This window comes from Carassius carassius, chromosome 11 (assembly GCF_963082965.1).
Source record: "Carassius carassius chromosome 11, fCarCar2.1, whole genome shotgun sequence".
Lineage (NCBI taxonomy): Eukaryota > Metazoa > Chordata > Actinopteri > Cypriniformes > Cyprinidae > Carassius > Carassius carassius.
The window spans coordinates 24559103-24582905 of NC_081765.1; the positions used below are offsets into that span (position 1 = coordinate 24559103).

The window sequence follows — 23803 nt, forward strand, 5'->3', positions numbered from 1 at the left end:
AGCACGTCTCTGTTCAGTTCATCTTTGGTGTATTGCTACGAACCTGCTTGCCTTCGATTAGATAATTAGCAGTTAAGGTGCAAAGTATATCCTGGTGTGAGAGGCACCAGGTGGCGTAGTCAAGAACCTTTAAATCTAGATCTGGTCAAAGATATATCGGGTCACATATGTATCTATTAATGTGTCACTATATGTATACTCTGTCTGTCTCTAGCCTCTCAGTCAATGTGTTGTGTAAATTTAAATGTAAGTCTAAATTGCCTATAACTAATCCAATCGCACTATATCACCAAAAATCCGCTATCTCAAAGTCAAACTCCTCTCACAAAAACCCACGAGGTAAAAATGCGTTTTTTTCACTTTTATACAGATGTGCGATTGTGTGGTCTGTTCCCGACCGTTCCAATCAAACGCTGATTCGGCGGACCACACCTGATGAAACAATTAGTGAAACACTTCGTTTGGTCATAGTCACGTGACATGGGTGTTTCGAATCACGCTTCGGATCAGTGTTTCGACACATCTGCGCTTCGGGATCTCGCAAAGCTTCGGAACGACTGTTTCGCTTCAGCCATCCTTAGCAGGTGGTTGTCGGTCACTGGGAGAACAATTGCTGGTAGGTTTTTTTTTTATTTTTATGTTAGCCATTTTTGGAAGAGAATATCAACATCTTATTTGGTCATTTATATTGGATTTGGTTGAAAGTCAGTGACCGGTTAAAAACCAGTGAATATAATGCAATTACTCTTTTAGGTGTTAAATTCTCATGGAGGAGTGACCGATGCTCAACGAGCCGCGCACTGTACATGAGCGTTTGCGATCTATGGAAGTATATGCTGATGATTGTAGTTGTCCTGATTGATAAAGTGGGACCGTATAACATGGGTTAACAAATTTTGTTTAATGTTTTATTTTTAGAGTTTCAGTCCAGCTCAACTGATTACTGTTTTCCCGGTCTTAATTGTTTTTTTTGGTTTTGTGAATTGTTTATTTTTCATTTGGTTGTTGGCCCATGACTATTTTGTATTTTATATGCAAACTAGGTCATTACTGGCAGTTTTCCTATGTGTAAATGTATAGGGAGGAAATATTCACCATCACTTACATGTGTGCTGTGGTTTTGGTAATTCATGTTTGAGGTGCTATGTATGAAAATTGAAGTGTCTTTTTGGGCTCATTGTTTTTTTGTTTGTTAATTTTATTTTTATTTGAGGGCGAGTCTATATTTATCATCTACAGTTATGTGGGCCATTCTAACTTTGAATAACTATGGAAGTAAAATTACCTGATTATTTGGTTAATAAAATTGAATTTGTGTTTCTAGTAATTCTGCTCTAAGAATATTCATTTGAGTAGCCGTGTGGGAAAACCCCTTTGACCTGGCCTGGGATTCTCCCACCCAAATAAAATCGGAGTGGCATAGTCACGAATATTTGAACTAGAGTAAATACTCATCTGCTTCACCACACATGCAATGACTATCCATCATTACATTTTTATATTTATGTAGCCTACACAATAATTTTTTTACACCGTAATCCTTTTGTTTTTAATATTTGGCATGTTTGTGCGATGCACATCCCTGTGTGTATTAAGCAAAGTCAACGTGCACTGTGGACCCGCCCAGAGGCGCATTTTCTACCAACTACCAAATATTGAGCCATTGACTTTAGACCAAGTTTGAGTTGGTCTATGCAGCAATGCGCCTGAACACACCTCTTTTTTTAGACCAGCGCGCCCATGGGCGCACAAATGGGCGCAAATGCTTTTGCTAATTTAATGACGTGGCGCTGGACTGAAACTAGCAAACACATTGCACCGGTTGTATGATAGGGCCCACTACATCTGTAATACAACTGCAAAATGTATTTTAAACATTTGTTTAATGAACTTAAGAAAAAAAAAAGACCACAAGTTAGACGATGTTTGCAAACATTTACAAATATTACTACTGTTCACAAATACATCTTTAAAATGAGACAGAAAAAAAAGTTAAACTGAACAGAGTCAAGTAAACTCCAGTCACTGTATTTACATAGTGATCTTGGAATAAGAATGAGAAGTCTTATATTAGCATAGATGCCACTGAGAACAATAAAGCACATTTTAATTAGTAAACCCTATACACTTTTACACACATAACCTTAAGTCTTAGTGTTGAAAGTACACACACAGTATAGTTGCAGTGGAGCAGTCTGGTCACATGGCAGTGTTTGGAGCCTTGGAAGAAGTGACTGGCCAGCATCTGAAAACTTGCAATGATGAGAAAGCCCCAATGAAACCTTTGGCCACACTCTGATGGAGAAATAAAGTACAATTTATCTCAAGAAATGAAATTGTCTTTTAAATCATTTAAAATCTATTAGCAGTTAATTAAATGTGTGAAGAAAGAAGTTGCAACCTTTTTCTTTTTTTTTTTTTTGGCCACACAAAAAAGCTCAATCTATCGCACAACACAGGGAGCATTGATGTTGACTGTTCATTAGTTGCAAGGTTTTGTAACAGAACATACACATGTCATATAAGTCTAACTTAAACCGCATTAAAGTAATATTCAAATATGCCTGCCTTTTGTTGATAAATACCAGTGGTGACGTTTTACAAATTGATCAATCAAATGTCCCAATGTTTACTAGGCCATGTTTACTTAACCAGTGCAGGGACACGATGTAGTGATTCACTACCTACCCTTACGAAAAATACAATTATTCAATTAGTATACTTCTTTTAAACTAAAATAAGAAAGTATGCTTTTAGTTTACTTTTTATGTACTTTTATGTACTTATGTACTTATATGGGCTTTATGCACTCCTCAGAAATATACTTAAAATGACAAATAAGTATACTTGACTTATACTTACAAAAATTCTAGATATATTTGAGCTATTCCTAGAATCTGTCTTCTGGGGCTCATCTAGTTTTCCTGATCTCTACTGACATTTAGGGCTGTCGAGGGCGTTTCTAGGTGCTGATCCACAATCTGATCTGGATACAGACTGGATCTGGTGGCTACACTGATCTTGGAATAAGAATGAGATAGTCTTATCTCTTTTTTTTTATTTATTTTTTTATTGAAGGATAACATACTTCGGAATGTCACGACTGGCCAATCAGAAAAATTTCACAGAGCCGTGTAATAAGTATGCATATTTTTATTGTTTAACCCTTTATCCTAAATTACAAAAATCCATAATAAAAATATGACTACATTAAGACTTTGAAAGTCTAAACAATCAGTGAAATAAACATTTTTACTGGTGTACCAAGGAGACAGCAGTGTTAGTGAAGACTCTAAAATAAAATAAAATCAAAAGTAAATATAATTTTTAATCAGAATATTTACATTTTTATACAAGCAAAATCCAAGAGTGCGAAAATACTGTTTAATTCTATGTACATTCTGGATACTTAAATCACCTAATACATGAGCATAAAAAGACATTAAAAAGCTAAAAGTTGTTTTGTTGTTTCAAATAATGTACCTCTCCATTAAATTTCTTAACTCTTCTACTGTGTGAGTTTCTTCCCCATCATTAGATGTGCTACATGCTCTTTTAGCTCAAGGTCATTGATACTGATGCAATCAGGAAGCTGAGACATTGTTTTCATAGGTGGCTGAGTTCTCAATGAAGACTGTAATGTGAATTTGGGCCTTGTTAGCATGAAAGAGGCAGAGCACTGGTGTCACACAAGCACTACAACAAGATGGGTCACTAAAAAAGCACACTAGGTGATAAATGTAACATGCAACTCACTACACAAACAGTACAATATTTGTTTTATTTAATTTTAGCTTTTTCTACACAGACATTAGCTTGATTACAGGTGTGTTGTCACAATAAGACATGCCTCACTGAGTGACTCCATTTCCTTGACCTGCTAAATACCTGAGGTTAGTCAACTAGTGACACAAAAACACTTTTCAAACCTTGTAAGAGTTCACACAGCATGAACATTTAAAATCTCTTCACTATGGTTTAAATCAAGATGTGCTATTCATATTTATGTCATAGTTTTTTCCACTTAATTTATATTTGACATTTTTCACTCTCAAATTTTCTTTCACAGTGGATATTTTAATGAGAATAAAGTTCAGCAGTCCATCACTGCTCATTATGTTTCCAGCAAGCATGCAAAACCACATTTAACTTCTTGAACTTTTGTAACACGTTATAATGATGGTATTTTTTTAAGTAAAAAATATATGGAACAAATTGACAAAGTGAAACTTGCACATGTTGATTCTAAGGTCACAGCTGACATGTGAATGTCATCAAATATTTGACAAGAGTCTCTCGAATCAACCAATCCTGATATACTGTCAGACAATTTTTTGTAGGTTTGACAGATCCTGTCCTTAGTGATTTACTTTTTTTTAATTGTAAATTCTCAGTGCATACATCTGCTCCTCAGCTCTTTAATATACAACGGGAGTTGAAATTCAATTAGTGCACAAATGTTTTCTACTTTGCTTTGAAAATGGGCTCTTAGCAGCTATCTCAATAGACTTGCTGGAGGAAACACCTCTAAATAATAAGCACTCCATTAGAGATGGTGTCTAGAGCAAAGATCACTGATCTTGTCTATGTGTGGTACTTCAACTTGAAGTGACATGCCATGTCCCTCTCTAAGTATGCAACATATCACATGCACACTGTGGGCTAATTAGGAGCTTAGAAAAAGTAGACACTGCCAGTCTGAGCTGAGAATATTGTAACAATTTGTGATTTGACTTAAAGTGGAGATTCAAAGAAATGCATGGTGATGCAGGAAATTGCATCTCATTCACATCACATTTGTATACGCAAAATTTGCTAATATACCAACGTGTCCCTCTGGCCACAAAATTATATTCTGCAGCATAAATACATCAACCCTAAGATCATTTGAGGTCATTTATAATTAGTGGAACATTCTAGCTGAGTCTCAGGCACTAGTTGAAAACATGAGGCACTGGTGAAGGCCCATGGGAGATTTGTCACATTGCCTTTTGGATCAGCTGATAATGGCCTGCCCAATCCAATTAAAGTATAGACTTTTATTATGACAGTTTTAATATGACAAAATTCAGTCTCCACCTCGTGGCTCACTTTCTTACTCTGTTGTTCTCGGTCTCAGATCTCTCTTTGAATATCACAGGAGCCTTTTGAAGTTTTCTTATGTCATTTATGTAAGTGGAAACTTGTCTGTCCCAATCAGTCCTGTCCATTGAAATTCAGTATCCATTTGACAGGTGTACCAGTCGCTGACTTCATAAGACCTCGTTTTACCTCCTAATTTCGCCGCCATTGACGCAACTCATTTTCTGCCTCGGTGCAGACACAGACTTTGACAAATGAGGCAATAGGGATGAGTTACGGCCCAGCCGCTGTCGTGTTCCCAAAGCCCTTTACTCGGCAGGATGTCCAGCAGATTCTGTTCGCATCGTAATCCCATTACCTCACTGCCTGTACTAGCACACCAAGGCTGCAGTGCCAGTGGATATATTGCAAAGTGAGCGAATGACATCAGTCAGAGTAGCTGATTCCAATGAAAAGCACTGTTTCTCTGGCGCTCTGTGGAGAATCCTGACCAATCTAAATGATAGCTTGAGGTTTGTCAGGAAATCTGTTTGAAAATGTATTTGTGTTTATTTTTTACCATGAATCGTTCACTGAATAGTTCATTAAATTCATCAGAGCTGCTACTAAATCAACATCAATAGTTCTAGCAAATTGTTTTAATAAATGCAACAGTTAGTTCTGGTCCTCAAATTTGACTGGCTGAGCAGTGTTACATGAGTTTTGATATACACAATAATTAAAAATTTTGGGTTTGGTAGTTTTTTCTCTATAAAGATCACCCAAGGCTGCTTTAATTTGATCAAAAACACATTTAAATTGTCAAATATATTTTCAATTGAAAATAACTGTTTTCTATTTGAATACATTTTAGATAATTCATGTGATGGCAAAACTGAATGTTCAGAATACTACAGTTTTCAGTGTCACATGATCCTTCAGAAATTATTCTAATATTCTGGGTTGGTGTTTAAGAAATTTTTATTACTTTCAATGTTAAAAACTATCAATGGTAAAAATACTTTATTAATAATTTTTGTGTGTGTGTGGAAATCATTGGTAGTATTGAAGTTGTGCTGCTGCAGTTAGCAAGTGGTTTGTGGTCCTATATGGGAGAAAACAATTTCATACTTTACCTAAATAGCATGTACAAATCAGCACTATTATTCAGATGTACAAGGCACATTTGATGAACATGAACATGAACATGAATGAATGGTGACATAGTAGTCGTAATACAATTTATAAGATTCTTTTTTTCATCCATTTTGTAAAGCAGATATTCATTGTGCCATTTCATTTATCATCATGTGACCCTCTCAGAGCGAAAATAAAAATTTCCCCCAAACTTTTGACTGCAACAACTACTGAAAATCCTTACTTACTTTTTTAATTCTCAACAAAAAGACAAGCCGAAACAGCTTGGTTTCCATGCATGCTATTTTTGACTTATGAATATGCAAATTAGCTTTAAATACCACCTTGCCCATTACAGTCTCACAATGAATAATGGTTATGCAAGTGTGACATTCATAAACAAAAGATTTCAACTGCACATTGTTGCATGTGGAAATGAACAAAACTCACTTTGAATAATGACAAAAAATGGAAGACAAAAACATGGTAAGCTTTTGAAGCCCCTTTTCAATAGTATTTTTCTTTAATGTAACACACTTTTATATTGTGCCATGTTGTACAACTCATTTAGAGAGAGATTCTCTGAAGCTCATACGGTACATAAAATACATTTATTTCCTCAATTTCTTAATCCGATACCTCAAATTGTCTCTAATTTGTAACCAAAAAACAATTTGTTACATCTTTTTAAAAATCCATAACTTTGTATAAAGAGGTTTTGCACTATATTTAGGTGATTTGTTCCTTTTGACAAATAGAGATTGAGTAAAGGTGTGGAGCCACTATACCTGTAGGAGGTGGAAGATATTGATTAGTTCAAGACAGTTTTCAAGCTTGATGAAATATTCAGCTAAAAATTTTGTGCTTTGGTTTATAAATGAAGCTTAAGAAAAGAAAGAAAATGAGATGCGAGCAAATAATCTGCAATTGTTATTTTCCCCTTGTATCCAATACCTGGTAAGGTTGTTTGACAAAAATCGATGTGTCAGTTCTTAGATCCCTAATATGTTGTTTAAAAGTTTATTCTGGACCCAAAAGCATTCTTTTTTTTCTTTTCCCCTTTTTTTTTAAGAGTTATAGCTTTAGTTTGAAAGTTTTAACATACACAAAACAACCCCATAAAATCAGCTGTGCTTGTCATATTCCCCATCGGGTTCTCACAAAGAGTACTCTCATGTTTATGTTGTCAACCCCTGTGGAGATGCGTTCCTATAATAAACTACAGAAATACATAGACATGCTTTTGTGAGACAAATGTAGGCACGCTTCACTTCGGGCATTGAGTCTTTTCTTCTCTCCCATGATTTCTCCACATTGTGAGGGAGCACGAAGTGCTGCTGCTCATGGGGCTCCTTTGAAAGTTTGTATTTGTTGGGGGGATGGTGGGGCGCTTGGCCTCTGAGTGATGGTGTGCATCTCAGGGAGCCGGGGTCAGCAATCGATTTCTCAACTCGCTCTGTGAATGCACTAATCAGGCTCACTGGAGCTCCCTTGAGCGGTGGAGCTCTGTCTGTGTCTTTGTCTTAGTCATCTCAGCCTGGAGTTTAGCTGCATGGGAGACTTCATACAAGACAGACATTTTTATAGAATTGAATACTATGTTCTGGAAAGTTTGAAATCTCAGCTGAGCTCACACTGGGCTGTATTAATTAGCCATGCAACATGTACAAAACCTGATTTATTTATTTATTTTTTCAGAAAGTGAAGTGAGGAACAATGATACGAGGGTAAGTGGGTTTATTGAAATTTAAAATATAAAATTTAAAATATAGAATATTTTTAAAGATTTTTTTATATATATAATTTTAATAATAAATATTATATTTATCTATCTACCTGGCTGTCTGTCTAATTATTGTTGTTAAAATGTTAATTAAATTAATAAAACATATTTACCTAATATGTATATAAAATAAATAACATGTTAGAATAATAGAATGTGGATAAAAACCAAATGTGTGTGAGAACCCTGAACTTAGATGTCATTTATTAGTGAATGAGACCCACTTAGATTCATGAGTAGCATTGTGTGAGAGTCCAAGTAAAATAAATGCAAATTTAAAAGTAACTCATGGTAGTTTCATAATGATCAAATATTTCCCATTCAAAGTAGTTTGCTTAAAATTTTATGTTATATGATCTGACACAAGTGTATCCCAATGCACTTAATGAGCTCAGTGAGATCATGGAAGTCATCAAATGACCATAAGAGTGTGGCTGAGTGCATCGAAGATGTGACCAGAGCAAGGCAGTATTTTAAATGGCTATTGTTGGGCCAATCAGAATGAAAATTAAAATGAGACTGACTTCCAATAATTCTGAAAGGCTGCTTCCATTGTTTCTGTTCTTTCTTCCTGTCAGTGGGAAGTGAAGTAGTGCACTGCGGTCTAGAAATGGGAGGAAGAACTAGAGATAAGGGAATAATGCTATAGCACTGAAGTGAGGAGGATCCACTCTCGAGGGAACACATCTCAACAGATTTAGACACATGGGAGAAATTGCAACTTGGTTTTCGCCCACAAAAACTACATTTGCAGTCCGCTGGCACATCAGTCGATGGGTGGTAGGATCAATCAATTGTTTTGTGTTTTCCGTCACATGGCTGCAAATCAAATCCATTTTTGGGATTTACTATCACAGAAGGCGAGAGATCCAACAGTTATCATCACACTAGCAAGAACCTGACAGTATCTAATGATGTTCATTTATGCATTATTTTTCAATGTCTCTGAAATGCTAATCTACTATGAACAATACCTGATGTTATCCAGCTCAGCGGGTAACAGTGAATTCAGAGAATTATTTTCTGCTAATTAGCATGGCCTAATTTACGTTGAAGCAGGAAGTGAACTTCTATTTTTAGGTATTGTGCAGGTATGCATTATCATCAACATGACTGCATCCTGCATTTCTGTAATTTGCTTCTAATTAGATGAGGAAATCACAAGGAAAGTAGGTTGAAATTAATTTTTAACAAGATAGTATGTTGGTTCAAGCAGCTTAATAGGTTGCACAGAGGTTGCAGTGCGGCACTTCCTAAAGCATTCCCAAGTGTTTCTTGCCCACAGCGTACAGGTGGTACAGGCAAATAGAAATAGTGAACTTTTTCAAATTATGGTGAGCTGTGTAGAGGCAGGTCATGTCATTGGAACACCAGGCTTGTCTCATTACGCCCACTCAATCCCTCATTAGAAAAGCCCAGTCGCTCGGAGTGGGGCGAGACAGAGACCAAATGCATCTCAGCATTCTTTCATTACCTGCCAAGGCCGTCAAGACCACATAAACACTGACGACTCATAATGAGATAGTGATGGAGAGAAATGACCAGACAGTGGAGTGATTGCCATGACAGGCAGGCTAATATGGAGGATGAGACCCACGGATGGCAGGCGGTGCCCTGACAAACATGGTGAGGAATTCTGAAGGCAAGTGGTTGAAATAATTTTTCCTTCTCGTATATCTCAACAAATCTGTCAGGGCTGCCTCTGTCGTGCTAAACGTAGCTCCCACTGACTGCTCCAGCCTTCATATTTATACCTAGAGCTTAAGAGGTTATGGATCTGGTCAGGGCTGGACTGGAACAAAAAATCGGCCCGGGCATTTTTGCCCAGACCGGCCCACTATATGATCATAAACACCACCCATCTTTGCACGCCCGTAATTACATGCATGCCAACTCCTATTCATTAAAACCACTAATGCCATGTAATGAGTGAGTATAGGAACGAGTGAGAGTTAACAGATTAAATAAGTCAAAATTTTATATTTATTAATACAGTTGAACTATACTCCACAGCGGTGAATCCTAAAACAAGCTATAAGCGGCTCTGGCATAGCAATACCAGTGTTTCTTACAGGATTTTTGTTAAAACTATGGTGGTGTGTCCTCGGTCCTTCTAGGGGGTTTGGGGGGCATGCTCCCCCGTGAGAAAATTTTGTGCATTTTAATGTTAAATTCATTAATCTGGTGCACTTTGAGAGTTCAAAATTAAAAGCTCCAACCCATATTCAGTGTGCAAATTAAACAAAGAAAAATTCAAACCTCTTTTAGTTACAGTGTCTATTTACATTACACCTATAAATAGTTATAATATTAATCCAATGACAGTAATAGCCATATTTTGTAAAACAAATGCACTAAAAAATAAAGGAAACTTTCTTAATTAGTTGTACCAATTTCTATACTTGAAAGAGATAAGCACATGATCTTTTATTTTGACGCAAACTGCATCAAGCTTTTATTTTGGCGGAAAACATGGTTTACAAACGCCTCTTATTAAATTTCTAGTGAATTGCGGTAATCGTCAACTATGCAGATTTGGAAATAATCTACACTCATGACATGACCTAAGTGTTTTGAAAGTAGTTATGCTTACCGCAGGCTCTACACTTTCTCATCTCTCTCCTGATCCTCCGTCCTCACTATCATCATCTGCCACAGGAGCTGATGAAGGTCAGAAAACATATATTTTGACACAGTTTACAGTGTCTGCTTTAAGGGCCTGGTTCTATTTTTTCACGCTATTTATCTGCACATTCCTTGCGTTTCTTCTCCATCTTTTTTTACAGATACACACTGACACTGCTGCCGCTCGCTCACTCGTTTAAAGTTGTGATTGGGCCAGCCCAGTGTCAATCAAGAAAAGAGCCAATGGGCCGCTGATCTACGTGTTTCATGGGCTGGTCTGTCAGAAAAAAAAACTAACACTGACTTTGACCAATGCATTACACCGGCACAAACCCAGCGCCGCCAATTAAGCAAAACAAAACAAAACGAATAGGCCGCCGATGTACAAATTTTATGGGCCGTTTAAAAAAAAAAAAAAAAGTATGAGATATATCGGCCCAAAAAGCACGTCGGCCCACCGGGCAAATGCCCGGTATGCCCAATGGCCAGTCCAGCCATGGATCTGGTCTGTTGGTAAAAGTTTGGAAATACTCATGTAATCTCATTTGGTGTTAATACAAACATAAATAGGATTTCAGGACGTTTGGTTCAACGGCTGTCTAGACACCGATACCATTACTCAGCCATTAGGTAAAAATGTTATAAAAATGATCAGGAGGTTTTAAGTGCAAGCAAAAAGGACCCACAAGCTGGTAAAATATTACCCCACAAATTGCTTTGAGCAGTGTTTTAGTATTATCTATTTATTTCTGGCTGTGTTATTAAAATAGATGTATAGTGGTGTAGGGCTACTTTACAAGACAGGTAGTTCTGAGTTCCTGTATTGTAAAAGAACAGAAATTCGATCTGAGGCTCTAACCTTGAGCTAATCATCATGGTAACACAAGCGACTGTACCTGAAATCTGTACAGGCGGATGGCGCTCATGGCTGATGATTGAATCTCTGTCCGTGGTGCTGAAGATCCCTGTGCAGTCCTCCAGTTTGATTCTGTAGTGCTCCACAGGTGCAGAACCACAGTCTGGGCCTCATTAACTGATAGGGCTGATATGGAAATATCAGCAGGGAAAAAGTGAATCAGAAAGAGAGCTTAGACAGGGACTGACACACAGGGGCTGGCAGGGTGCTCACAGGATCTCAACAGTCCACTGTTTGTGGTAAGAATGCAGAAGTGAAACTTTCTTCGAAAGATTTTTATTTTTTTATTTTATTTTTTATTAAATCTGGAAGGCAAAATTACCACAATACATTTTTTTTGAAGTGTCATGTTTTAATTACAGTGAGATATTTCAAATGACACAACAAACTATAAACATAAATAACTAAAATAAAATAAAATAATGAGTTTCACAGTGAAAGTTGGCTTGAGATTGCTTGACCAATTGGAATTGTGTGAGAATCCTTTTTGGTAAGCCAAACTATATATACAGTACAGACCAAAAGTTTGGACACACCTTCTCATTCAAAGAGTTTTCTTTATTTTCATGACTATGAAAATTGTAGATTCACACTGAAGGCATCAAAACTATAAATTAACACATGTGGAATTATATATGGAATTATATACATAACAAAAAAGTGTGAAAACTGAAAATATGTCATATTCTAGGTTCTTCAAAGTAGCCACCTTTTGCTTTGATTACTGCTTTGCACACTCTTGGCATTCTCTTGATGAGCTTCAAGATGTAGTCACCTGAAATGGTCTTCCAACAGTCTTGAAGGAGTTCCCCGAGAGATGCTTAGCACTTGTTGGCCCTTTTGCCTTCCGTCTGCGGTCCAGCTCACCCCTAAACCATCTCGATTGGGTTCAGGTCCGGTGACTGTGGAGGCCAGGTCATCTGGCGCAGCACCCCATCACTCTCCTTCTTGGTCAAATAGCCCTTGATGCCTTCAGTGTGACTCTACAATTTTCATAGTCATGAAAATAAAGAAAACGCTTTGAATGAGAAGGTGTGTCCAAACTTTTGGTCTGTACTGTATTTATTTATTTATCCAAACTTAGATATATATTATAATCATTTTCAAATTTAGTTTCAAAAATAAATTTGAAGGAGTAGCCAAGTTTGCTTGGATTTACATAGGTTAATGAATAAATAAATAACATTTACAGCTTAGGTTGATAAAAGAAATGGATAAAAAATATGAATATTATATATTAAAATTAAATTGGAAAGGCTTATAAATAAGCTGAAGACAGACAGTAATAGCACAATATAAAAGTTGGGCAAAATAGGCATCTTAGCATTTGATTACTAATCTGAGCAACATTTAAATAAATACCAGCAATTAAAAAGGACAGTGTTTCAGTATAATAATGAGTTGCTAATGGTACTGTGTAATGCTAAAGATTGCTTTAATAATGCTGATCTTGATTAAAAAAAACAAAAAACAAACAAAAAAGATATATATATATAATTTGTTTATTTTATGTTACTTCCACTTGATCACTCAAATCCACCTACTGAAGAAAACATCTCAAGTGATAGTGTGTTTGATTCACTTTATTTCGTGGCAGAAAGTTAAAACAAAAGCTGTCACTTTACCACCCACAAACATTACGGAGTTGGCTGAGGGTTTGAAGGGTGAGTCATTAAATCAAACCAATTTTGTGAAAGCAGCAATTTAACTATTAGTGCTGGACTTTAATTGAGAGAATAATAATAACCCTCTTGTGATGACCAATTACACTTGATGAAGTTTTCAGACTTTTTAATGGAAAAGGAAGAAATTAAGACTAAACATTCAGGAAACACATAACAGAAAAACACAATTGTCAAAGACAGAATCAATTGTTATTTCTCACATCATCAAATTTTATATTGTAAAAAACAAATGCATTTGGTCTCTTTTATTAAAATGTCATGCCATATTATTACATTGGGTAGGTGTACTACTTATGGATCTGGTAAGTTAATTTAGTGAAAGATTCCCCAGAAAAATGTCACAGTGGTAGAGTATTTTTGAACGATTCATTAAAGGAGCTGATTTATGAGTTGTAAATCATAGTTTACATCTCAATTATGCAGTTTACATTTGTTTTTGTGCGCTGTGGAGGAACACCACCACTGAAAAGTTTTGAGAGATGCACTGCTGTGATCTGTGACTACCTCAAAACAATTCATAATTTGATGTCCTTACATTTATTGGATACAACAGAATTAGACTGTCAGTCTGTGTAGTAGCTCCCCTTTAACTTTCAATGTTCATCTCATTTGTATTGAGCTGTCTCTTCATATTAACTAACCTCTGGCAGGTAGTGGTTATATCAACATGTTAATGATTTAATCAACAATCTTATACAAGATCTTACAAACTTATGCACTTTTTCGTACTAACTGCTTATGCCCGACAACTCAAAATTGTGGGTGAAAACTCAACATATTGCATAACTCAAATCATACAAATTAATGTAAAATATTGGCAAAATGTTTAAATTTTCCTGTTTTTTTAATGTGATGGGGTTGGTACATTTTTGCCTCCACCAGTTGCATCATACAGTATGTTTGTTTTCGTCTGTAGCCTGTGAGAATGGAAAGACTATGAGAACACAGCGGTAGATAATCAGGTAAATTTTCAAAAGATATTAGCGGTCAAGTCCTAGGATTGGTGTACAGCAATCCCTAGAGTTTGAAATTGGTTAATTTATTCCTTGAGTTGGTAAACAATGGAATAAGCAGAGAATATAAAACAACAGGGCTAAGATTAGAAGATCATTGTTTTCACTCTGTAAATGGCAGGAGGTTGAAAACATGCAAGCAGTGAGCTGAATCAAAGATAGTGCCTATCATGCATGTGAAGAAAGAATTTCAAAATCCCAGTATCAAAACACTGGGATTTATGTTGCACCGTATTTCACCCAGGATCAAGATCATGATAATTTTAAGCTCATTAAAGGTCATTAAAGTTTAAAAGATCATAGTTTGCTATATCTGACTGTTGCATTTCCGAAATGCTTTGTTCAGATGTTAGAATAGAAAAGTTAATGAAATTCCAATTATAGAGACATATTTCATATGAGGGAGATGAGTTTATATTCTTGACAGTGACCTGGCCTCATTCCACTCATTTCAGGGTATGTGCTCTGTATTTCTTCAGTGACTTCTGTCCTCTTATTCTTGCTGCTACTTATCATTTTAATATGTTAAAAGTCTTACAGTAATTATTTTTTCTTTTTTATATAGTTATTATTAATAACAACAATAACCAGATAAATTACTATGTACATTAATATTTAAAAAGGTAATTTAGCAACTGTCCTTTTTAATTTTGTAATCGCAAATATGACAAGCTGACAGTGTAGTCTAATGTCACAGTGCTGTAATAATGTTACCCAAACAAGATAATTGTATTAGCATATTCTGATGACAGTTTGCATAGAAGTCAGTAGGGGATGCCAAGTATTTGACAGACAGACATGATTGTAAAAGATGCCAATGACTTTGTTAGATTTGTTTATAATCAAGGGAGAAGTGCAGAGAGATCAGTAAGACGACCCTGGATTTCATCAGGAGTGCCTGTAATGACTCCATGTGAGCTTGAATTAATGATCAGGTATGTGCTCCCAGACACAGTAAGTCACACTGAGTTTTATAAAAGCTCCTCGTTCATTTCTGACCTTTGAAAGCTTAAGACCAACCTCACATTTGCATTTTAAGCAAGCCTTCAGATCATTATAAGTTGCTCCAGGATAAAAAAAAAGTTGAGTTGGCCTTTTTCTTCATGAGATCTTATCCTGAATTTTTATTTTTTATGCATGCATGCATGCATGCTCTGAGTTTGGCAATGATAAAAATCTTTCAGGCCAGAAGCACATCAGAAGTTGGATGGCGTTAAATTTACAAATCTGTTGACTTCACTGAGAAAACCATTTCTTATTCTGAATTTCTAGCTTTCAGGTCAAGCAGTGCACTTTTCATTTTAAGAGACATGTAGACACTTAAGTTAAACTATAGCAGGTTAGTTGGATTGATGCAGTTCTTTTTATTTTATTTATTATTTACTTTTTCTTTTAAATAGGTCTGACTATAAGTCCCAATTGCCCTTTACCCAGTATGCATGCACTAGGTCATGAGGTAATAATGTGATTGCACTGTTTTAATATTTATACTGTTGTTGGTTTAGCAACTTTTTGACTAGTGGTTTTTTGACATGCAACCCCCAATTTTTTTTTATTTTTTTTGTTTGTTAAAATGAGCACTTGGGTGAGTGTTGTTTCGTGGATGAAGTACTAAGGTTTCTGGTCAATTCTCTCTCTGTCTCGCTCTGTCTCTCTGAGTGTTCAGATGATGCAAATTCATGGGATATATATATATATATATATATATATATATATATATATATATAATAGAACCATTAAAATATGTAAATAATGGAAAAACTAATTTTCTTGCCTACAAAGCTTAGTTACTAATTCTAAACTGGCAGTTGTTATAATGATGGCAGATTTTAAGTAATTGCATCAAAATATTGAATTTAGTAAAGACATCTTCTTCAATAGTTTAGTAAATATATTCAATAGCCAAAGGAAAACATCCAAACAGTTGTCTTAATTTTTTTTTATGTTCAACAAGCATCTATTTTTGTACTGTACAGCATTACGTTTCATGAGTTTTCTGAGAACGCTTGCTTTGTGTTCGAGCTCTGCCTTTGACAGCAGGGATGTCAGAGATTGTCTCTGCTAGTCATCCATTTGAAGAAGGCTCTAATGGAACAAGATTGCAAATAATGATCTCTCTTTATCTGAATCCTCCAGCCACTGTGGTGGCATGACTGGGATTTTACACAGACAAGGCAGCACTCTGCACAAGTCAAGTGATATACTGTTACACATGAGAAGGTGGGTACCTATTAAAGGCCAACAGATAGACATTATGGACAGATTCCCAAATCCCAAAGGAGGTCATTATGCGTGTCTCAGCACAATCTTTGGAGAAGGTCCAATGAGGACGGCGCAAGAGGCCATGCAGCCATAGCCAAAGCAAGAAAGATTCAACACAGCAGTGACAAAATGGCAGAGATGGACTAAATCAATCTGAAGACTTTGAGAGAGAAAAAAGGCATGCTGTCAGCAAGTTGGTCCTCTGTCAAATTTAGCTATAATACTGTTTTGTCTAACAATCAGCCCTGTAGCTGCATATGAAAAGAAAACTATTTCTCCATGACAGCCTTGGATGAGAGTTAGTTCACTTCCTGCCATAGTTTCTTGCTGTTCATCTTTGAAGACATATCAAATTTTAAAAGACCATATGTCTCCCATAGCACACTTTCAGAGATGACTTGGGGTAAGACACAATGTATAGTTTTAAAACGTAACTTAAGTGAACTCCCTGTTTCAGTGAACAATGTAACTGTCAAAACGTTTATTAAATGTGCACTATCAGGTGTTTATTGGTGTATATTGACAAAATTAACTAAACTGTGGTATCGGTCTTGATTGTTTCAACACTCCTATCAACTTGAAATTCTATAAATCTACAAAATACTCCACTATTCGCTAAAATGATCTTTATCTGTTAAAGCTCCTGACTTTGCACAAAGCACTCTCAAAGCTGGTCTTTCTCAAATATAAACTCCCTGACAAAAATCTTGTCACCTATCCAAGTTGTAGGAACAACAAATAATAACTTGACTTCTAGTTGATCATTTGGAATCAGAAGTGGCTTATATGAAAGGCAAAGGCATCTAGATTATGCTTATTTTACCAAAATAAAATCTTATCATGCCTTGATTTTTAATTATTTAATTAGGACAGAAAGGTCAGACTTTGCTTAGACAAAAGTCTTCTCACTTAACAGAAATAATGTACAGTACAAAGCATAAAGTCATGGTGCAATGGAAAAATAATTAATATTGTGTATGACTCCCATGAGTTTGGAGGACTGCATCCATACGTCTCGGCAATGACTTAAATAACTTATTAATAAAGTCATCTGGAATGGCAAAGAATCCTTCTTGCAGGACTCTCAGAGTACATCAAGATTCTTTGGTTTCATCTTCAATGCCTCCTCCTTCATCTTACCCCAGACATGTTCAATAATGTTCATGTCTGGTCACTGGGCTGGCCAATTCTGGAGCACCTTGACCTTCTTTGCTTTCAAGAACTTTGATGTGGAGGCTGAAGTATGAGAAGGTGCACCATCCTGCTGAAGAATTTGCCCTCTCTTGTGGTTTGGAATGTAATGGGCAGCAAAAATGTCTTGATACCTCAGGCTGTTGATGTTGCCATCCACTCTGCAGATCTCTTGCATGCCCCCATACTGAATGTAACCCCAAACCATAATTTTTCCTCCACTGAACTTGATTGTTTTCTGTGTGAATCTTGGGTCTATGCGGGTTCCAATGGGTGTTCTGCAGTATTTGCTATGATTGGGATGCAGTTCAATAGATGATTCATCAGAAAAAAATCTACCTTCTGCCACTTTTCCACAGTCAATCCTTCCTGCAAGCTGTGCATCTTGGCAAATGCAACACATTTTCAGTTGTCTTCTGTTTAATGCTGGTTTCTGAGCACTAATTCGGCCATTGAGACCGTGAGAGAATTCGACAAATTGTTCTTGTAGATACAGGGGTTTCTGGTGAACAGGATGAATTTCAGATGAAGGTTGGGTGTGCCGGGGTTCTTCTACACACCTGGGAATGTGTTAATTACAGTATTTGTCACAGGTGACACTCTAATCTGTGATTGGATGAATCCTTTAAAGATGTGAAAAGACTTTTGTTTAAGCAAAGTCTGACATTTCTGTACTAATTAAATAATTAAAAAATAAAGGCATAAGTTTTTATTTTTGTGAAATAAGCGTAATCTAGAGGCCTTTGCCTTTCATATAAGACACTTCTGATTCCAAATGATCAACTAGAAGTCAAGTTATTATTTGTTGTTCCTACAACTTGGATAGGCGACAAGATTTTTTGTCAGAGAGTGTACATAAAAGCAAGGCCAAAGAGTTTTTCCAAGTGCACTTCTTTGCTCATTAGTTAAAGAAAATCAAATAGCAGTGATAAAACTATAATATAGCTTGAATAATAACAGTAAAACATACACTAAAGGCTTAGTGGATGTGTTTCAGTCTGAACAGGGTTGTGGAAAGGACAGTCTGATATTTGACAGAGTTATTGGTGAGCTATGAAGAATGGTTTAGCTCGGTAGTCCTCAGCATGCTGTCCCCATCTCAGAGAGACATTTCCACTGATATATGAAAGCTTTTCCTGGTTCTCATATCTCAAATCCCCTGCCACACAAAGTTCTACTATGAGAGCAATGGTCTGATGTTGTACAGTATTTACTATTGCATTTTTTTTAAGCAATATAGCAATATATGTCATGTCATGTGCATTCTAATGTTCAAGGAGGATATCACAACAAATGTCAGTAGATCAGGAAGATATTAAAATTAGTAGTTAATTTAAAAATGTGTACTACCTTACCATCATGCTGTGTAAATACATATGGAAGATAATGAGTGCAGTGTTTAAAAGGGGCGGTTACCTCTCTGCCTCCATGCAACATGGTAGCAAGGTTTCACTCCTGAATTAATAATTTAATCAACAAACTGTTGAGTGAATGATTCAAACTCTTTACTAATTAATACAGCAACTTGTTTTATTACTAAAGGAATCAGTGTTTTTTAATGAATTGGATGAATGAATGGTTCAGTGACTCACTCAAAATGACTTGTCACTTCTTGCTACCTACTGGTGATGTAACCTAAAGAAACAGTCACTGAAAAATACCACTGTGCTCCAGTTACAAAAATGACTGATGAATCCTTGTCTCACAGTGGAGATGATTATATACTAGCCTAAGAACCCTTTACCTTATTACATTTCAGCAATCAGGTCATGTGGATTTTCTTTTTGCTGTTTACAATCAAAATGAGCAATGACAGATCTGCAGATTGGTCACTCTTTTGATTGGTGTAAGCAAAAAGGTTTGAATTTCTTTGTGATTCATTCGGACAGCTCAATCATTTGCAGTGGTTTCTTACACAGAAATAGTAATGGGATTCTTTATAAGACCGAATTAGATATTTACCTACAAATGTCTTTTATCATTTGTCAGCAATGAAGCAGCTCCACTCTGTACTGTACTGCACTCTGTATCAAACATTAGGACTCACCATAAGTGCATTTTATACAAGAACTTTACAAAACAATACAGTTGCTGTCTCTATTTTATGCAGTAATGGAAGCCTGTTCCTCCTCCATTCTCTCTTTTTTTCTATTTTTTCCTCTCTCTTTTAATACTGACTTTTAATTATCTGGAATTGGTGGACACAGAACTTGATGGACGAGCCCTGAGTTTGGGCTCATCAATTTTAAGTTAAATTCATGACATGAGCATAATAGAGCATGTAGGCAGATGCATGCTTGCAAGTCCTCAATCTCTTATTTTTAACAGCACACAATTTGAGTCTTAATGTTTTAAGCCTGAATACGCAGTTGTCAAACAAGTCCCAGCCCTATAATTACTAACATCGCCAAGTCAATTATGTTTTTAAATGTGAAAAGATCTGCCCACATAATCAAACAAAGTTTGTTAGTGATTTATTAGTCATGTTGTGTGATGCATAAGTCATTTGCCAAACTGCGAAGCAATGCTGGATGTTGAATAGTAGTTTTCTCTTAAATGAGTTAATGTCACAGAGGCATGATGAGGGATCAGTGTGCCATCCATGATTTCCATCAGACATATTCAATATGACGGGATATAGATGTGCTTTCAAAGAATCTGCATATTTTAGGGCCTGCTGAAAGACTGTTTTTTTGAAATGACAGCTTCACACTGAGTCCACAATTGTATTTCAGTTTTTAACTACTTGTTATTTGGGTTTATTCATCATATTTGAGTCAGTTTTACTTGCAAAATGTTTTTTTTTTCTTTAATATTACATATGCAACTACAGATATCTAAGTTTACTGGATATATAATTTAGTATTTTTATATATTCCCTAGAATATTTTTTATTCCCCAGAATTACTTTCCTTATATGGATAAATTGCTAAGTAAATTTATTTGGACATTCACTCACACACACACACACACACACACACACACACACACACACACACACACACACACACACACACACACACACACACACACACACACACACACACACACACACACACACACACACACACACACACACACACACACACACACACACACAGTAAACCATGTGGAGGGTTACTATCTGGCCACAAAACTAACAAACACTATATGTAAGATGAATGATAGCTCTATAGTTAAATATAAAGGCAGATACTTTTAACAACATTTGGGATATTACTTCTAAGAGTTAATTCTGTATTGTGAGTCTTACAGATTAGTGTTTAGAGACACATGTAAAAAATGTATGTATCATAAAACCTCTTAAAACGTTAAATTTTTTAAATAAATATGTATAATATGTATAAATATGTTGGAGTATAAGTCATTCTACGAAAGCACTGTATAACTGATATAGGCTTATTTTTTTTATTAATTTTTTTCCTTTTTATTCAAAACAATTCCAAACATGCTTAATATATCAGGAAATATCTCGTTTCTCAAATATGTGTAGGTTAACGCGTTTTGCACCTTTATAGATTGTTATTTGATCAATATATGGAAATGTAGTGTAATCTATTAACTACACATAAAAACCTGACTTTTTACTTAAGTGCCATATCATGCCATAAAATATTTTTAATATGACAGAATTTGCATTTAATGTAAATTTTAATAACAATATTGTAAGATACTTATTTTAACACTTTCATTTTACAGAGAGTAAAGAACATTTACATTATCAAAAAACATTTTCATTCAGTCTAGCCAGAGTTCAGGCACTCTCAAAAACTCCCATTAAAATCACTGAAGCACTTTACATTATGAAACGAATATCTTACTTACATTCGTACGCACATCTGCACTTTTTGTTGTTTCTGATGAGAGAATTCGCTAAATAATTCAGTCAGCGAGCAAGTGAACAAAACACCGCGTTTCAGTGATGACTCTTCTGGACGTCTCTGATTGGCCATTGCATCTATAAGCGCAACAGAATAGTTTCTGATTGGTTATCATGAAGCGTTGTACGAACGTGTCTGTCTCTGGCTCAGCGCCAGCCAGCGAACGCAGATTTGAATTTAGCAGCTGATGTTGTGCACTGAATGATCTAACCGCTGTGATTGTATCAAATATATAAAAAATATTATTCTGCAATTTTTTTTTTTTTTTCCGTTTGGAAGCTGCATTTAAAATCCACTTGGCTCAGAAATCTGAGGGGGCACGTGCCCCCTCACTTTGAATGGGCACGACGCCTCTGACCATAATTACAGCCATTTCCTATTTGTGTATATACTGTACTTCTTTGGATAACTCTTGTCTTGCCCTCAATATATCTGGGTGCCATTGTCTGACCCTTGCCTCTTTTGACCATGTTTAAGAATAAAGCTTTACAAATGGGTCAACATGCTTCTCACCTCAGTCTCTCCATAACAGATGGATTGTCTTTAAAAAAAAAATATATATATATATTTTGTGCCGAACTACTTCCTTCCGCCACTGACTCAAATCTCAGTTTGACAGTTTAAAAGTTGAGCTCAAGCCGCCGTTACGAATTCAAAAATTACACTTTAGAAATAGTAACAAAGGAACGTTGAGTTGCTTAATTAAAAGCTTATTGTATTACTGTATTAATCAGATGACAGAATAAGGCAGAAAATATATTTTATAATTTCTATAGGCCACTGTAATAAATGCTATATTACTAGCATTATTCAGATACTTTATTTATTACCTGGAAATGACTTGAAAAACACACAAAACATATATTGTCACAATCGTGCATGTAAAGTAAATTGGCTTTCCGTTTTTTTTTCAGCTTAGCTAAGGTGATAGCTGGATTATTTTGTCCATATTAGGGATTTCCGGGCACGTCATAATTTATTACTTCTTGAGTCCATTTTAGACTTTCAGCTTTGAGTATGAATGAAGCATATACACTACATGACAGCGTTTAGTGCTCCATAATGTTCACAACTTCTTACTTTGGATATAAATAAAAGGCCAACGCAAATTAAATAAATAAAATAAATACAAAGCAAATTCCAGAAAAGCTTTCTGATGTGAGACTGATCTCAGCGGGTTCATGAGTGCTGAATGGCCACTGACATTCTGCAGCTCAAATCTCCAAAAACATAGAACCAAATTTTTAATAAGACATTAATTTTTTTTAACAAACTGCATATTTGAAGTTTAAACGATTACATTCTCTGAGAAACACAATAAGTGAAGTAATACGGATGCTCTCTCTCTCTCTATATCTATCTATCTATCTATCTATCTATCTATCTATATATATATATATATATGTATATATATATATATATATATATATTTATTACATACATACATATACATATACATAGAGAGAGAGAGAAGTTGTCAGCTTTGAAATGCATTGGGAAGATCTCATGTCTGAATTCAGCCTTAATTTGTAAAAAAAAAAAAAAAACTACTTTATTGTGGTCATGTTAGTGTCAGGAAATGGCATGGCCATCTGTTGAATAACTTAAAATGTGTGACTGGAATGTACAGGCGCATCTCAATAAAATCTCAATAACGATTTTGGTTCACATTTAACAAAAACCCACCAATTCACTATCTCAACAAATTAGAATATTGTGACATGCCAATCAGCTAATCAACTCAAAACACCTGCAAAGATTTCCTGGGCCTTCAAAATGGTCTCTCAGTTTGGTTTACTGGATTACATAATCATGGGGATGACTGCGGACAGTTGTCCAGAAGACAATCATCGACACCCTTCACAAGGAGGGTAAGCCACAAACATTCATTGCCAAAGAATCTGGCTGTCCACAGAGTGCTGTATCCAAGCATGTTAACAAAGTTGAGTGGGAGGAAAAAGTGTGGAAGAAAAAGATGCACAACCAACCTAGAGAACCACAGCTTTATGAGGATTGTCAAGCAAACTGGATTCAAGAATTTGAGTGAACTTCACAAGGAATGGACTGAGGCTGGAGTCAAGGCATACAGGCATGTCAAGGAATTTGGCTACAGTCATATTCCTCTTGTTAAGCCACTCCTTAACCACATACAACATAAGAGGCATCTTACCTGGGCTAAGGAGAAGAAGAACTGGAGTGTTGCCCAGTGGTCCAAAGACCTCTTTTCAGATGAGAGCAAGTTTTGTATT

At 35.9% G+C, this 23803-nt stretch overlaps 1 long non-coding RNA gene across 4 annotated transcripts in view; it reads left to right on the forward strand.

Annotated features, from left to right (window-relative positions):
• Nucleotides 1-579: 579 nt before the first annotated feature.
• LOC132152507 (uncharacterized) overlaps nt 580-23803 on the forward strand; it is a 97076-nt gene continuing 73852 nt past the window's right edge. For 2 of the 4 annotated variants that reach the window (XR_009436539.1, XR_009436540.1), the window contains exon 1: nt 581-616. This is a non-coding gene — a long non-coding RNA (uncharacterized LOC132152507). Of the gene's footprint in view, nt 617-15050; nt 15156-23803 lie in introns of all 4 variants that reach the window. The other 2 variants (XR_009436538.1, XR_009436537.1) reach the window with 2 other exon arrangements.